At 40.8% G+C, this 17,629-nt stretch overlaps 1 protein-coding gene across 1 annotated transcript in view; it reads right to left on the bottom strand.

The window, feature by feature from the left end:
- Positions 1–17,629, bottom strand: part of LOC311149286 (DENN domain-containing protein 1B-like) — a 161,105-nt gene that overhangs the window by 75,135 nt on the left and 68,341 nt on the right. The window lies entirely within an intron of this gene.

Genomic DNA, 17,629 nt, shown 5'->3' with positions numbered 1-17,629 from the left:
TTAACATTTCTGGCATAATGATGGTGGATTATGTCCAGTTTATCATTCTGCACTAAAATAAATATGCTTTATTAACTTTCATTAACTGAATGAAGGTGAAATATAAGAACAAAGAAATGAATGATTATCGGCAAAATAAAACGTACATTAAACAAAATGTGTGGGCATGCTGCATTAACAAAAGTCGCTTGTTAAATTGAAATGGCTACCTGACTGAAATGGCTAACAAAAATTCACCACACAAAAAAAATCACAATGAGACTCACTAAAATGTGTGTGTGTGTGTGTGTGAGTGAGTGAGTGAGTGAGTGAGTGAGTGAGTGAGTGAGTGAGTGAGTGAGTGAGTGAGTGAGTGAGTGAGTGAGTGAGTGAGTGAGTGAGTGAGAGAGTGAGAGAGTGAGAGAGAGAGAGAGAGAGAGAGAGAGAGAGAGAGAGAGAGAGAGAGAGAGAGAGAGAGAGAGAGAGAGAGAGAGAGAAGGGCTTGGCAGAGGGACTTTTATTAGCCAGGGAAGTCCTGTAGAGGGAGACAGGGGGATACTGGGAAGTTCTCAGGGCATGGGTCACTGGCTGCTCAGCAGACTGGAATTAACGCACAACAAGAAAACAATAAAGTCAACCTAATGCAAATGTTCATATCACTAAATCTGCAAGGGGCCAATGACACGCCGGTTCACAGGCAAGTGCAGCCAAGCACACCAATCAGAGGGCCTGAGTGACCATTAACCTGAAACAATCAGCTTCTTAATATGCCAATATTTTGACGTCCGCATGAAGAGCTCACCGTAATCAGGTCACACTCTCCAAACCAAAATGTAACATGCATGTGTGAACTATAAAATTCACATGCTGACTGGACATTAAAAACATAAATATGTTTTCAGACAAATAGGCAGTGGATATTTCTATGGGCTCTAGGCAGGGATGGGCAAAAAAGACTAAATACAATGACTAAATACCCTAAAGATCAATGTATCAAAATAAACGATAAAACACTTGAAATGTATTTAACTAAAATAGATGTTGTATTTTAAAATATAGAAATACATTTGCAAGTAGCTGGCCCGAACAGCAACAACATTTTCAGTAAAGGTTACAGAAACTTTTTACTTGCTATGACTGATATGTTCTTTATCTACCTTAGTTGAATGCACTGACTGTAAGTCACTCTGGATAAGAGTGTCTGCTAAATGAACAATATTAACTGCAAAGCACACTGGTTATTATTATTGGCCTTGTTTCGAGGTCATGTCTAGATGGGATACAGCTTAACCTAATTCTCCTAACCTGATATGTTAATTATCCTAACCTGCTGCGTAAGTTCTCCTAAACCTGGTACGAAAAGTCAATTTTGACAAAAGCTGTATCCCTTCTAGACAAAACCTTGTTTCAGGGCGGAGATCATTAGAATAATACTCAGCATACTCCATTTTTGTATACACGTTTATATTTAGTTCATTTAGCAGATGCTCTTATCACAATATAGTGCCAACAGACTTCTGATACCAATGCAGGGTGAAAGAGGGCAACAAAATGGTGAACCGCTATAAAAAATGGTATAGAAAAGTATTTTGTAGTTCAGCCCAGTGTAATCCAAATGACAAAATACTTCAAAGTAATTTAAATACATATAACAGAAATACTGCCCATCTCTCGCTGTAGATGTGTTGAAGTTTATTTTCAACATTAAAAGGAAAAAAAATCCATACAACCAAATGAATCCATACAACCAAATGAACATTTTCGAAAAATTCTGAGTAGGTCAGTGAAACAAAGACCAGTCATTATCAGTCTCATCAGGTCCTTTGTTTAAAAAGCCAGGCTCCTGGACACTAATCCTTCACATATCCCATGTGAGGGTTGATTTAAATATGATGATTCTCTCTCTCCTCTCTCTCTGTCCTGTCAGGCCTCACACCCTCCTCAACCATCACACTCCTTTAATGACCACGCTGTAAATATTTTGTTTTTAGAGACAAATAAATGATTGGTTTAGCGAGCAGCCAACCACAACTTATCAAGATAGCCGGATAGGGATACTGGAGTATACCTTACCTTCGCCGACTGGTGCATGTTTTTATATTTAAATTGAACAAAACGGATAATTATTTCTGAGGTATTTCCTGTGGTACAGTATGTTTCTTTTTCCTTAAATGAAGCGATTTAAGAAATCACTGCTCCTCTCCTCAGTTAGCGGCTTAGGTCTGTTTGTGCTTCCTAAATCTTCAGATAGAGAGACATCCATCAATGTGTGTGGGGGCCCGGCTATCTCTCCAGCTGTTTTAAACACACACATCACTCAAAGTACTGTATACTCAGAGTAAACCACTTAATCTATGACCAACTCACAACCCCTCCAACTGTATCCCATACCACAACCCCTCAGACTGTATTCCCCTACAGCAGGGTTTCCCAAACTCTGTTTGGTTTTTGCCCTAGCACTACACAGCTGATTCAAATAACCAACTCATCATCAAGCTTTGATTATTTGAATCAGCTGTGTAGTGATAAGCAAAAACCAAAACGTGCACCCAGGGGGGGCCCCAGGACCTGCCCTACAATGATGGGGAGTAGTGAACAACACTTAGTTCAACTAGTAATTTAATTACATTTTGTTGTAGCTTGGTGGTAGTTGAACTAAATTCAAATCTTGGTCAGTAGTTAATTACACACTATGTTTTGTCTCAAATAAAACATGGGTAAAGAACGATTTTCGGCATCAGACCTGCCTAATTATCACTTCAAACATTCTGTTAACATCTGACTCCACAGTGATCTGTTCTTGTAATTTCAGATTTAGACATTAAATATACTGAACAAAAATATAAACACAACATGCAACAAGATTTTACTGAGTTACAGTTCATATAAGGAAATTAGTCAATTGAAATAAATTCATTAGGCCCTAATCTATGGATTTCACATGACTGGGAATACAGATATGCATCTGTTGGTCACAGATACCTTAAAAACAAAGGTAGGGGCGCGGATCAGAAAGTCAGTATCTGGTGTAACCACCATGTGCTCCATGCAGCGTGACACATCTCCTTTGCATAGAGTTGATCAGGTTGTTGATTGTGGCCTGTGGAATGTTGTCCCACTCACTCCTCTTCAATGGCTGTGCGAAGTTGCTGGATATTGGCAGGAACTGGAACATGCTGTCGTACGCGTCGATCCAGAGCATTCCAAACTTGCTCAATGGGTGAAATGTCTGGTGAGTATGCAGGCCATGGAAGAACTGGGACATTTTCAGCTTCCAAGAATAGTGTCCAGATCCTTGCGACATGGGGCTGTGCATTATCATGCTGAAACATGAGGTGATCGCGACGGATGAATGGCACGACAATGGGCCTCAGGATCTCTGTGCATTCAAATTGCCATCGATAAAATGCAATTGTGTTTGTTGTCCGTAGCTTATGCCTACCCATACCATAACCTCACCGCCACCATGGAGCACTCTGTTCACAACATTGACATCAGCAAACCGCTCGCCCACACAACGCCATACACATGGTCTGCGGTTGTGAGGCCGTTTGGACGTACTGCCAAATTCTCTAAAACAACGTTGAAGGTGGCTTATGGTAGAGAAACAAACATTCAATTATCTGGCAACAGCTCTGGTGGACATTCCTGCAGTCAGCATGCAAATTGTGCACACCCTCAAAACTTGAGACATCTGTGGCATTGTGTTGTGTGCAAAACTGTGGTCCTCTGTAGCTCAGCTGGTAGAGCACGGCGCTTGTAACGCCAAGGTAGTGGGTTCGATCCCCGGGACCACCCATACACAAAAATGTATGCATGCATGACTGTAAGTCGCTTTGGATAAAAGCGTCTGCTAAATGGCTTATTATTATTATTTATTATTATAAAACTGCACATTTTAGAGTGGCCTTTTATTGTCCCCAGCACAAGGTGCACCTGTGTAATGATCATGCTGTTTAATCAGCTTCTTGATATGCCACACCTGTCAGGTGGATGGATTATCTTGACAAAGGAGAAATGCTCACTAACTGCGATGTAAACAAATGTGTGCCACAACATTTAGAGAAATAAGCTTTTTGTGAGTCTGGAAAATTTCAGGGATCTTTTATTTCAGCTCATGAAACATGAATCCAACACTTTACATGTTGTTTTCATATTTTTTGTTCAGTGTAGCTTGGATGAAGTTAACTAAAGTTACTTTTAAAAAGTAGTTAAGTAAACTATATGTTTAAGGGTAGCTTTATTGTAGCTTAACTTCTTCCAGTGTGAAGTAATTGGTAGCTTGGTAAACTATATTTTCAGAGTAGCTTCCCCAACACTGAACCCCTACCACAAAATAACCCCTCCGACTGTATCCCCTACCACAACACAACCCCTCAGACTGTATCCCCTAACACAACCCCTTCGACTGTATTTCCTGATGACTAATCCTGAATTTAAATTTAGTTGCTTTATCAAATCACTCCATACATCAGTCTGAACCTGCTATCCTATACGTTTTGTGTGCTGACATCAAAATAACGTCATTCATGATTTGTGTAGGCCGGCTCTGGACCAACCCATCGTTTTCTGGGAGCAATCAGAACAGTTTGAATGTGTTCGCATTCAAGAAGTCGTTGGGTAGGAAGCAAATCCAGACTCATCCTGGAGAAAAAACATTAGTGGGCGAGGCGCTGTGGATGGTAAGCCAGACAATGTATCCCTTACCACAGCAAAACCCCTCAGACTCTCCCATCTACACCGAGATGGGCAGAACAGAAGATATAGGCTAGACGTGGAAGTGGTCAAATCCTCTTCGTTATGTCTTAATTATTCAGACTTATATTCTCTAAAAGCTCAAATCAATTAACTGGTGTTTTTGTAAGGATGTAAATGATGTAATTACCCATGAAAAAAATTATAACAGAGAAAGATATGTAGGGATATTACCAGAATAAACCAACTGCAATATCTCAAACCAAATAAATACCTACATATCTTTGGGTAGGTTAGGTTTTCATGTGACAAGTAAACTACACCTTTTTAACGCCGTACCCGCGTCTCCGCTGTTTGCTGCCATAAAGTACCTGATGGGTGTTAAGCTCGGCACTGTTATGCCTATTCCCTGGATGGGTCGTAAATCTCCCTTCACACCCACGGCCCTTAGCGAAAGTCAACTTGCACCTTGTAACCAGCTCACTGGAAGATTTGATTACACCTTTCCATTCCCGGGTCAGAGCTTAAGTACAGGGAAGGGAATGTCGTCCGGCGTCTCGCTAAGTGACCACTAACGGGAGCGCCGACGTCCCTAAAAGGGAACCCAAGTCTCACCCGCCTTTTTTCATCTGAGACCCCTCTCACATGTCCGAGGGTGATTTCTCCCTAAATACGAGAGAATGACCAAAGGAGAAGAGAGGAAGAGGGTGGATGTGGAGGGGAAGGAAGGAAGAAAGAGTGTAAAATTGAAGCATTCTGCCTCTTTAAAGAGGTTTTGGCCTTAAGGTAGCGTGGCCCTTTCAGCCTGGGCTTTAGCCGCAGCACTACAAAGGTCTGGCCATATAAAACTGTCCTACTCATTAAGCCACTTCCTTGTGTAAGCATAGGTGACCATTCTATACTCCGAGCACTTCAACAATCACAGGGACGCAATCTGTTTTAATTACCTTTGTTTAATATCCGGGGAACATTCAAGAAAAACCCTTGAATGAGTAGGTCTTCTAAAACTTTTGACCGGTAGTGTATATATACAGTACCAGTCAAAAGTTTGGACACACCTACTCATTCAAGGGTTTTTCTTTATTTTTACTATTTTCTACATTGTAGAATAATACTGAAGACATCAAAACAATGAAATAACACATATGGAATCATGTAGTAACCAAAAAAGTGTTAAACAAATCAAAATATATTTTATATTTCAGATTCTTCAAATAGCCACCGTTTGCCTTCATGACAGCTTTGCACACTCTTGGCATTCTCTCAACCAGCTTCACCTGGAATGCTTTTCCAACAGTCTTGAAGGAGTTCCCACATATGCTGAGCACTTGTTGGCTGCTTCTCCTTCACTCTGCCGTCCAACTCATCCTAAACCATCTCAATTGAGTTGAGGTCAGGGGATTGTGGAGGCCAGGTCATCTGATGCGGCATTCCATCACTCTCCTTCTTGGTAAAATAGCTCTTACACAGACTGGAGGTGTGTTGGGTCATTGTCCTGTTGAAAAACAAATGGTAGTCCCACTAAACCCAAACCAGATGGGATGGCGTATCGCTGCAGAATGCTGTGGTAGCCATGCTGGTTAAGTGTACCTTGAATTCTAAATAAATCACAGACAGTGTCACCAGCAAAGCACCCCACACCATAACACCTCCTCCTCCATGCTTTACGTTGGGAAATACACATGCGGAGATCATCCGTTCACCCACACCGCGGTTGGAACCAAAAATCTCCAATTTAGACTCCAGACCAAAGGACAAATTTCCACCGGTCTAATGTCCATTGCTCGTGTTTCTTGGCCCAAGCAAGTCTCTTCTTATTATTGGTGTCCTTTAGTAGTGGTTTCTTTGCAGCAATTCGACCATGAAGGCCTGATTCACACAGTCTCCTCTGAACAGTTGATATTGAGATGTGTCTGTTACTTGAACTCTGTGAAGCATTTATTTGGGCTGCAATTTCTGAGGCTGGTAACTCTAATGAACTTATCCTCTGCAGCAGATGTAACTCTGGGTCTTCCATTCCTGTGGCGGTCCTCATGAGAGCCAGTTTCATCATAGCGCTTGATGGTTTTTGCGACTGCACTTTAACCTCTACTGGTTTGGTGTCCCGAAATTGGGACAGCTGTTGCTCAATATGGATAATTTGACTACAATGACGTTGTAAACAAAAGCTAATTTTCACGGACATATACATGTATTTTATGGGCAGAAAGCTTAAATTATTGTTAATCTAACTGCAGTGTCCACTTTATAGTAGCTATTACAGCAAAATAATACCATGCTATTGTTTGAGGATCGTGCACAACAAAAAAACACTTTTGTCATGGCAACTGGTTTGATACATTTACCTCTGAAGGTAAATAATGTACATACATTCAGTAATCTTGCTCTGATTTGTCATCCTGAGGGTCCCAGAGATAAAATGTAGAGTTGTTTTGTTTGATAAAATCAATTTTTATATCCTAACACGATCTATGTTGTATACAGCGTTTTGCCTGAGTTCTGACTCGTTCACCTTGCTACAAAACATAATATAAACGCTACACTTTGTTTCACCCAGTCAAGTTCAGTTTTTCTGCGATCCTCAGAAACTCAAGAAGGAAACCTAACGTTTATTCATCATTCTGCATGACGTATAGGCTACACAAAAGCTATTTGAGCCCACCAAGAACTGACATGATTACGCACCAATGAGGCGGGCGGTGTTCACTTGATTGACTGTATCTTGGTTCAATGACCACCTATCGTTTCGAAACATAGCTAGCTAGATAGCCAATGAGCTGGGCTTTACATGAGTTTGAGATGGTCCTTTGTCCAACAAACAGCCATTTTGTAAGAGATGTGCGTATTAGGGTTAGTTCCTTATATGAATCAGACATGGCGAGCGGTAGTTACACTACGCATTGGTTAGTTATGGTCGACAAAATTTAGCAGGAGAAGCAAAAACGTACTTCAGTGGAAAACCTACTAAGACTGTTAAAGCTAAATCGAACTTCAAGTATACACATTTGGATGAGATGATTTGAGAAATATATACATATATATAATATATAGACCTGAGGCATGCAATGGATTTGTATAGCCTGTGTGTATGTTATGGTGGTGACGTGCTGTGTTTTGTTTATTGCCTATTGCTCCACATATTTAAAGAGGGTTTATTTACAACCTATGGGGTATAAGATGTTGGGAATAGTGGCATAGGAGAGTCTGAAATGAATTAAATACCCTAACCCTAAGCTATGTTCAATGTCATCAGCATTTTCCAGTGAGAAATGCTCAGTCTGAAGCCATTCGGCTATGGGTTTCACAGCCTTATAATAATGATACAAGTTATACCAGCTTAAGTGTAGTGATTGTTCCCCATACTTTATATATATATATATATATAGATATGTATTGTGTATTTGATGTATTGATGCAGTGCTCCACCCCCTAATAGTACATTTGAGTTCTAACTGATTTTTAAAAAAGAATACTAATTAGCGGTAGACTCCTCCATCCCCCACCTATTCAAATGTAGGACCTGGATCCTCCATTCTGACCCCTTGGCTCTCTCTACCTCCACACCCACCTCGCCGGCCATCTAGATGTGTGATGGTTAGTGTCTTATGTAGGGAAGCTAATAATCCATCATGTATGACATTCCTGGGAGTGTGTAAACTTTACTTTTTTATTACCATAGCATTTTTGTATGTTCTCTATAGTTATGTACTTGAAAATATATCAATTTACCAATTCGGCCACTTGGGTACATTTGGACAAACTCGTAAGGGACAGCTTGGAGTCTTGATGGAAAATATTACGCTGTCTTCTCACTTTTCAAAGAATCAGTCTGAAACTTTGCACACACACTGCTGCCATATTGTGGACAACATCTGAATTACATCTAGAATACTATCTTAATATATGGCCTGTCTCTTGCATTTCAAATATGAGGCAACAATTTTTTTACAGAAAACTGATGTTTTTTGGTTTGTATGACCTTTTACCAGATATGTGTTATACTCTCCTACATTAATTTCAAATTTGCACAAACTTCAAAGTGTTTCCTTTCAAATGGTATCAAGAATATGCATATCCTTGCTTCAGGTCCTGAGCTACAGGCAGTTAGATTTGGGTATGTCATTATAGGCAAAAATTGGAAAAAAAAAGGATCTTAAAAGATTAAGAAACTTTAAAAGTTATTGAAATGTTCTGTATTGTCTGACCTTCATGTCTTAAAGTAATGATGGACTGTTGTTTCAATTTGCTTATTTGTGCTGTTCTTGCCATAATATGAACTTGGTAATTCACCAAATAGGGCTATCTTCTGTATACCCCCCTACCCCTACCTTGTCACAACACACCTGATTGGCTCGAACACATTAAGGAAATAAATTCCACAAATTAAGTTAACAAGGCACACCTGTTAATTGAAATGCATTCCAGGTGACTACCTCATGAAGCTGGTTGAGAGAATGCCAAGAGTGTGCAAAGCTGTCATCAAGGCAAAGGGTGGCTATTTGAAGAATCTCAAATATAAAATATATTTTGATTTCCTTAACACTTTTTTGGTTACTACATGATTCCATATGTGTTATTTCAGAGTTTCGAAGTCTTCACTATTATTCTACAATGTAAAAAATAGTAAAAATAAAGAAAAACACTTGAATGAGTAGGTGTGTCCAAACTTTCACCGATAGTGTGTGTATATATATATATATATATATATATATATATATATATATATACATACATACAGTTGAAGTTGGAAGTTTACATACACTTAGATTGGAGTCATTAAAAGTTGTTTTTCAACCACTCCACACATTTCTTGTTAACAAACTATAGGTTTCGCAAGTCGGTTAGGACATCTACTTTGTGCATGACACGAGTAATTGTTTACAGACAGATTATTTCACTTAAAATTCACTGTATCACAATTCCAGTGGGTCAGAAGTTTACATACACTGAGTTGACTGTGCCTTTAAACAGCTTGGACAATTCCAGAAAATTATGTCATGGCTTTAGAAGCTTCTGATAGGCTAATTGACATCATTTTAGTCAATTGGAGGTGCACCTGTGGATGTATTTCAAGGTCTACCTTCAAACTCAGTGCCTCTTTGCTTGACATCATGGGAAAATCAAAAGAAATCAGCCAAGACCTTAGGAAAGAAAATTGTAGACCTCCACAAGTCTGGTTCATCCTTGGGAGCAATTTCTAAACGCCTGAAGGTACCACATTCATCAGTACAAACAATAGTATGCAAGTATAAACACCATGGGACCACGCAGCCATCATACCGCTCAGGAAGGAGATGCGTTCTGTCTACTAGAGATGAATGTATTTGGTGCGAAAAGTGCAAATCAATCACAGAACAACAGCAAAGGACCTTCTGAAGATGCTGGAGGAAACAGGTACAAAAGTATCTATATCCACAGTAAAACGAGTCCTTTATCGACATAACCTGAAAGGCCGCTCAGCAATGAAGAAGCCACTGCTCCAAAACCGCCATAAAAAAGCCAGACTACGGTTTGCAACTGCACATGGGGACAAAGATCATACTTTTTGGAGAAATGTCCTCTGGTCTGATGAAACAAAAATAGAACTTTATGGCCATTGTTATGTTTGGAGAAAAAAAGGGTATGCTTGCAAGCCAAAGAACACCATTACAACAGTGAAGCACAGGGGTGGAAGCATCATGCTGTGGGGGTGCTTTGCTGCAGGAAGGACTTGTGCACTTCACAAGTCATCATGAGGAAGGAAAATTATGTGGATATATTGAAGCAACATCTCAAGACATCAGTCAGGAAGTTAAAGCTTGGTCGCAAATGGGTCTTCCAAATGGACAATGACCCCAAGCATACTTCCAAAGTTGTGGCAAAATGGCTTAAGGACAACAAAGTCGAGGTATTGGAGTGGCCATCACAAAGCCCTGACCTCAATCCTATAGAAAATGTGTGGGCAGAACTGAAAAGGCGTGTGCGAGCAAGGAGGCCTACAAACCTGACTCAGTTACCCCAGCTCTGTCAGGAGGAATGGGCCAAAATTCACCCAACTTATTGTGGGAAGGCTACCCGAAACGTTTGACCCAAGTTAAACAATTTAAAGGCAATGCTACCAAATACTAATTGAGTGTATGTCAACTTCTGACCCACTGGGAAAGTGATAAAATAAATAAAACCTGAATTAAATCATTCTCTCTACTATTATTCTGACATTTCATATTCTTAAATAAAGTGATGATCCTAACTGACCTAAGACAGGGAATTATTACTAGGATTAAATGTCAGGAATTGTGAAAAACTGAGTTTAAATGTATTTGGCTAAGGTGTATGTAAACTTCCGACTTCAACTGTGTGTGTGTGTGTGTGTGTGTGTGTGTGTGTGTGTATGTGTATGTGTATGTGTATATATATATATATATATATATATACACACACACACACACACACACACACACACACACACACACACACACACACATATATATATATATATATATACACACACACATACATATATATATACACACACACACATATACAGTCGTGGTCAAAAGTCTTGAGAATGACAAATACTAATTTTCACAGTCTGCTGCCTCTGATAGGCGCGTAGACAAGATGGCGTATTGAATAGACAGCGGTACAAATCACCTCAAGATAAAAACATTATATTCAAAATCAGTAAGTTAGACTAAATATTAGCATTTCATATATTCGCAGTTAATAAAATTCTATTTGGATAATAACACAAAACAAATCATAAGGCTAGAGAAATATATCGACAAATATTACAACAACACGCAACACCCAAACATGGCGGAAGATAAACGAGGAGAACCAATCCCCAAGAGAAAACGCGACTCGACTGATACAAATGATTTATGCTTTTCACCACTGGGTCTGGTAAGTGTGGAAAGCGACCTGTTGAAGTCAATAAATGACAAACTGGGCATACTAGAGCTGGTCAGTAAGGATGTAAAGGAGTTGAAAGCTAGTCTTGAAATGAGTGACGAAAAAGCAGCGATAATGGAGAAAGAAACCAAAAAAATGTAAAGTGACAGTCATTAAGATGGAAACGGACGTTAGGGAACATAAAGAGGAGAACAACCTTCTGAGAGAAGCCTTACTAGACATCCAAACTAGATCGATGAGAGAAAATCTAGTACTTACGGTATTCAGGAAAAAGAGGGAGAAGTAACTGAGAATATTGTGAAGGACTTCCTTCTTACAGCGCTGCAGATTCCATTCGAGGTTGTCGACAAAATCCAACTCGAACGTGTACACCGTTTCGGACAAAGAGGACAGAAATACGAGCGTCCAATCGTTGCCAAATTTGCTTTTTTTAAGGATAAAGCAATGGTTAAAAGCCTAGGTAAAAGACTCGCTGGCACGAAAATAGGCATGAATGATCAGTTTCCGAGGGAGATTGCAGAAAGGCGCAAAGTTCTATATCCAATCTTCAAGGAAAATAGATTAAAAGGGAAACGTGTTGCACTCGTTGTCGATAAACTGTATATTGACAACCAAATGTTCCGAGACACAAAGATTACTCCATGGCTATTCTGAAAGTTCTAATAGAGGAGTCGAATAATGGAACACCCAATACTAGCAATGATAGGGATTGTAATATTAAAGAACATGTATAGTATTTCATAAAAGGATAAGACGATATAACAAGAAAAGATAACAAGCATAATAATACATCTTCAAATACAACTAATTAGAACATTGCATTTTTGGCAGGCAATTGTTGTTTTGGCGGACGGTTGTTGTGGTTGGTCCTGTGTTCTCCCTGGCATCCTTTCCCCCTAACGGCAGGTGTGGGATGCTGGTGCGCGCTCAGCCCCTATCCTCCGCAATCAGCCATGTGGAGTGCGTTTTTGTGTTTGGAAAAGTCTGCCGTTGAGTGAGTGAGAAGGGAAATGGTTGCATATCCCAGAGCCAACGGGTGTCTATGAGCAGGGGTTGTGAGAGGGAGCTTTCAATTTTGTGTAGATGAGGGATATACAGTGGGGGGAAAAAGTATTTAGTCAGCCACCAATTGTGCAAGTTCTCCCACTTAAAAAGATGAGAGAGGCCTGTAATTTTCATTATAGGTACACGTCAACTATGACAGACAAAATGAGGGGAAAAAATCCAGAAAATCACATTGTAGGATTTTTTATGAATTTATTTGCAAATTATGGTGGAAAATAAGTATTTGGTCACCTACAAACAAGCAAGATTTCTGGCTCTCACAGACCTGTAACTTCTTCTTTAAGAGGCTCCTCTGTCCTCCACTCGTTACCTGTATTAATGGCACCTGTTTGAACTTGTTATCAGTATAAAAGACACCTGTCCACAACCTCAAACAGTCACACTCCAAACTCCACTATGGCCAAGACCAAAGAGCTGTCAAAGGACACCAGAACCAAAATTGTAGACCTGCACCAGGCTGGGAAGACTGAATCTGCAATAGGTAAGCAGCTTGGTTTGAAGAAATCAACTGTGGGAGCAATTATTGAAAAATGGAAGACATACAAGACCACTGATAATCTCCCTCGATCTGAGGCTCCACGCAAGATCTCACCCCGTGGGGTCAAAATGACCACAAGAACGGTGAGCAAAAATCCCAGAACCACACGGGGGGACCTAGTGAATGACCTGCAGAGAGCTGGGACCAAAGTAACAAAGCCTACCATCAGTAACACACTACGCTGCCAGGGACTCAAATCCTGCAGTGCCAGACGTGTCCCCCTGCTTAAGCCAGTACATGTCCAGGCCCGTCTGAAGTTTGCTAGAGTGCATTTGGATGATCCAGAAGAGGATTGGGAGAATGTCATATGGTCAGATGAAACCAAAATATAACTTTCTGGTAAAAACTCAACTCGTCATGTTTGGAGGACAAAGAATGCTGAGTTGCATCCAAAGAACACCATACCTACTGTGAAGCATGGGGGTGGAAACATCATGCTTTGGGGCTGTTTTTCTGCAAAGGGACCAGGACGACTGATCCGTGTAAAGGAAAGAATGAATGGGGCCATGTATCGTGAGATTTTGAGTTAAAACCTCCTTCCATCAGCAAGGGCATTGAAGATGAAACGTGGCTGGGTCTTTCAGCATGACAATGATCCCAAACACACCGCCCGGGCAACGAAGGAGTGGCTTCGTAAGAAGCATTTCAAGGTCCTGGAGTGGCCTAGCCAGTCTCCAGATCTCAACCCCATAGAAAATCTTTGGAGGGAGTTGAAAGTCCGTGTTGCCCAGCGACAGCCCCAAAACATCACTGCTCTAGAGGAGATCTGCATGGAGGAATGGGCCAAAATACCAGCAACAGTGTGTGAAAACCTTGTGAAGACTTACAGAAAACGTTTGACCTGTGTCATTGCCAACAAAGGGTATATAACAAAGTATTGAGAAACTTTTGTTATTGACCAAATACTTATTTTCCACCATAATTTGCAAATAAATTCATTAAAAATCCTACAATGTGAATTTCTGGATTTTTTTTCCTTTTTGTCTGTCATAGTTGACGTGTACCTATGATGAAAATTACAGGCCTCTCTCATCTTTTTAAGTGGGAGAACTTGCACAATTGGTGGCTGACTAAATACTTTTTTCCCCACTGTACATTTTTAAATATAGTATACATCTAATCTATTTGTTATTGTCCTATCATGATGGAACGATCCTCAACCCTATATGCTGGACACCCATCCGAGCGACCCATACACCAAAGAGAAGTTCACATCTGTGTTATGGACCTGCTGTGAATTGCCTATATGCAGCCTAAACAGATAAATAAATGCGGTCAGAGACTTACTTGAGCAGCATCGCCCCCTCAAGATTCTGAGCCTGCCTGGCAGGGTTGGTCCTACAAAGCCAGAGCCCCCGATGGGGGAGCATAATATACAAGGAAATTCTCAAAGCTGCTAATGAGAATCTTGACGACCTTGTACCTAGCCGGTGGGGATTCCTGTGGGGTACCCCCACCCAGATAGTGGCAGTGCTGGCAACACTGGCTGCAGTAACCCATGGGGAGGGGGGTCACACTCGAACAATCAGAGAGGGGGCTTACTATTGTGGCCCAAGTGGCACAAAATAATCAAAGGTATGACTGCACGGAGATGCTTGGGAAAATGGTTACAACGGAGGACCAGAGTGTTTGTGTCTCAGGTGAAGAGGGTGGATCTGATCTCCATCACCTAGGACTTAACATAGATTAATCAAATCTCACATTGTTGTTCCCTTTTGCTCAATCTTGCATGCTTTCTCAAACGGCTGTAAATGTATATGCATTCGTAAATCAGGTCCTTTCTTGAGTTGAGCTCTGGGATGTATCAACCATTGAGCATCTGATCTGGGGGGGGGGGGTTGAGTGTGTGAGCGTGTGTGGGTGTGGGTGTGAGTTTGTGTACAGCATCTGTTGCGGGGGGTGGGGTGGGGGGGTGGGATGGATCGCAGTGGTTGTTTGCTGAAGTGGTAGTTGCTTGTTAAAAATGTTATGTAATACAATGGCAATTCGGGTTATAGGTTAAAATCCTACGCATAAATGGCGACATTATTACGCACATTAATTGATAATGATGGAAAATAAGATATTTGAATATATATTTTTTAAATAGCTATATAAATATATTGAGGTGAGAGCATTGGAAATGCTTTTGGCGGTTGACCTGCTTCTGTTTTGTGGGTGGCACTATGTGATGTTTTCGATGGATGGGTCCTGGCCCCTCGGGGGCATAGGGATGCAGAGGGACAGGGGTGGTATGCTGATCACTGGGATGATGGCCCAACTTGGGATGGGGAGGGGTTTTAGAGGGGGAATTAGTGGAGAACAATTGGAGGGTTATTTAGTAACATTGCAAATACCATGGTATAGCTACAGTGAGGGAAAAAAGTATTTGATCCCCTGCTGATTTTGTACGTTTGCCCACTGACAAAGAAATTATCAGTCTATAATTTTAATGGTAGGTTTATTTGAACAGTGAGAGACAGAATAACAACAAAAAAATCCTGAAAAACGCATGTCAAAAATGTTATAAATTGATATGCATTTTAATGAGGGAAATAAGTATTTTACCCCCTCTCAATCAGAAAGATATCTGGCTCCAAGGTGTCTTTTAAACAGGTAACGAGCTGAGATTAGGAGCACACTCTTAAAGGGAGTGCTCCTCATCTCAGTTTGTTACCTGTATAAAAGACACCTGTCCACAGAAGCAATCAATCAATCAGATTCCAAACTCTCCACCATGGCCAAGACCAAAGAGCTCTCCAAGGATGTCAGGGACAAGATTGTAGACCTACACAAGGCTGGAATGGGCTACAAGACCATCGCCAAGCAGCTTGGTGAGAAGGTGACAACAGTTGGTGCGATTATTTGCAAATGGAAGAAACACAAAATAACTGTCAATCTCCCTCGGCCTGGGGCTCCATGCAAGATCTCACCTCGTGGAGATGCAAGGATCATGAGAACGGTGAGGAATCAGCCCAGGACTACACGGGAGGATCTTGTCAATGATCTCAAGGCAGCTGGGCCCATTGTCACCAAGAAAACAATTGGTAACACACTACGCCGTGAAGGACTGAACTCCTGCAGCGCCCGCAAGGTCCCCCTGCTCAAGAAAGCACATACACAGGCCTGTCTGAAGTTTGCCAATGAACATCTGAATGATTCAGATGAGAACTGGGTGAAAGTGTTGTAGTCAGATGAGACCAACATCGAGCTCTTTGGCAACTCAACTTGCCGTATTTGGAGGAGGAGGAATGCTGCCTATGACCCCAAGATCACCATCCCCACCATCAAACATGGAGGTGGAAACATTATGCTTTGGGGGTGTTTTTCTGCTAAGGGGACAGTACAACTTCACCGCATCAAAGGGACGATGGACGGGGCCATGTACCGTCAAATCTTGGGTGAGAACCTTCCCTCAGCTAGGGCATTGAAAATGGGTCGTAGATGGGTATTCCAGCTTGACAATGACCCAAAACACACGGCCAAGGCAACAAAGGAGTGGCTCAAGAAGAAGCACATTAAGGTCCTGGAGTGGCCTAGCCAGTCTCCAGACCTTAATCCCATAGAAAATCTGTGGAGGGAGCTGAAGGTTCGAGTTGCCAAACGTCAGCCTCGAAACCTTAATGACTTGGAGAAGATCTGCAAAGAGGAGTGGGACAAAATCCCTCCTGAGATGTGTGCAAACCTGGTGGCCAACTACAAGAAACATCTGACCTCTGTGATTGCCAACAAGGGTTTTGCCACCAAGTACTAAGTAATGTTTTGCAGAGGGGTCAAATACTTATTTCCCTCATTAAAATGCAAATCAATTAATAACATTTTTGACATGCATTTTTCTGGATTTTTTTGTTGTTATTCTGTCTCTCACTGTTCAAATAAACCTACCATTAAAATTATCATGTCTTTGTCAGTGGGCAAACGTACAAAATCAGCAGGGGATCAAATACTTTTTTCCCTCACTGTATGTATACTGTACCTAAGAAAGTAATACTATGATATCATAGGTAGGACTGGTGGAGTTGTCGTACATGCAGCTAACAAAAATATTAAAATATGGAAATGTCTGCTCTACCCAAAATTACAACAAACTAATTGCAGCATTACCGCAAAAATGGAAGAGGAAATTGGAAGGGGGAAAAAGTAAGGAACTTGTCCGTCTGCCTTGCATTAAAGACAATAATTGGTTAAAGAAAACTGTGATAAATAAAAAAGTATACCAGTTTCATTTAAGGACCAAAGGATTGACAGACGTCCCATATAGATTGCAAAATAGTTGGGAAGAGATTTTTGACGTACCGATTCGATGGCATAGTGTTTATGAACGGATACGCAAAACAACGCCGGATTCAAAACTTAGAATTTTTCAATTTAAATTATTATATACAATTATTGCAACCAATAGAATGTTATTTGTATGGGGGATACAATCTTCCCAGCTCTGCAGATTTGGCTGTGAAGAGACAGAATCATTAGATCATT

Source organism: Coregonus lavaretus (assembly GCF_964263955.1).
Source record: "Coregonus lavaretus genome assembly, chromosome: 21".
Classification (NCBI taxonomy): Eukaryota; Metazoa; Chordata; class Actinopteri; order Salmoniformes; family Salmonidae; genus Coregonus; species Coregonus lavaretus.
The sequence above is the reverse complement of the archived record's forward strand: the minus strand, read 5'-3'. Positions and strand labels throughout refer to the sequence as shown.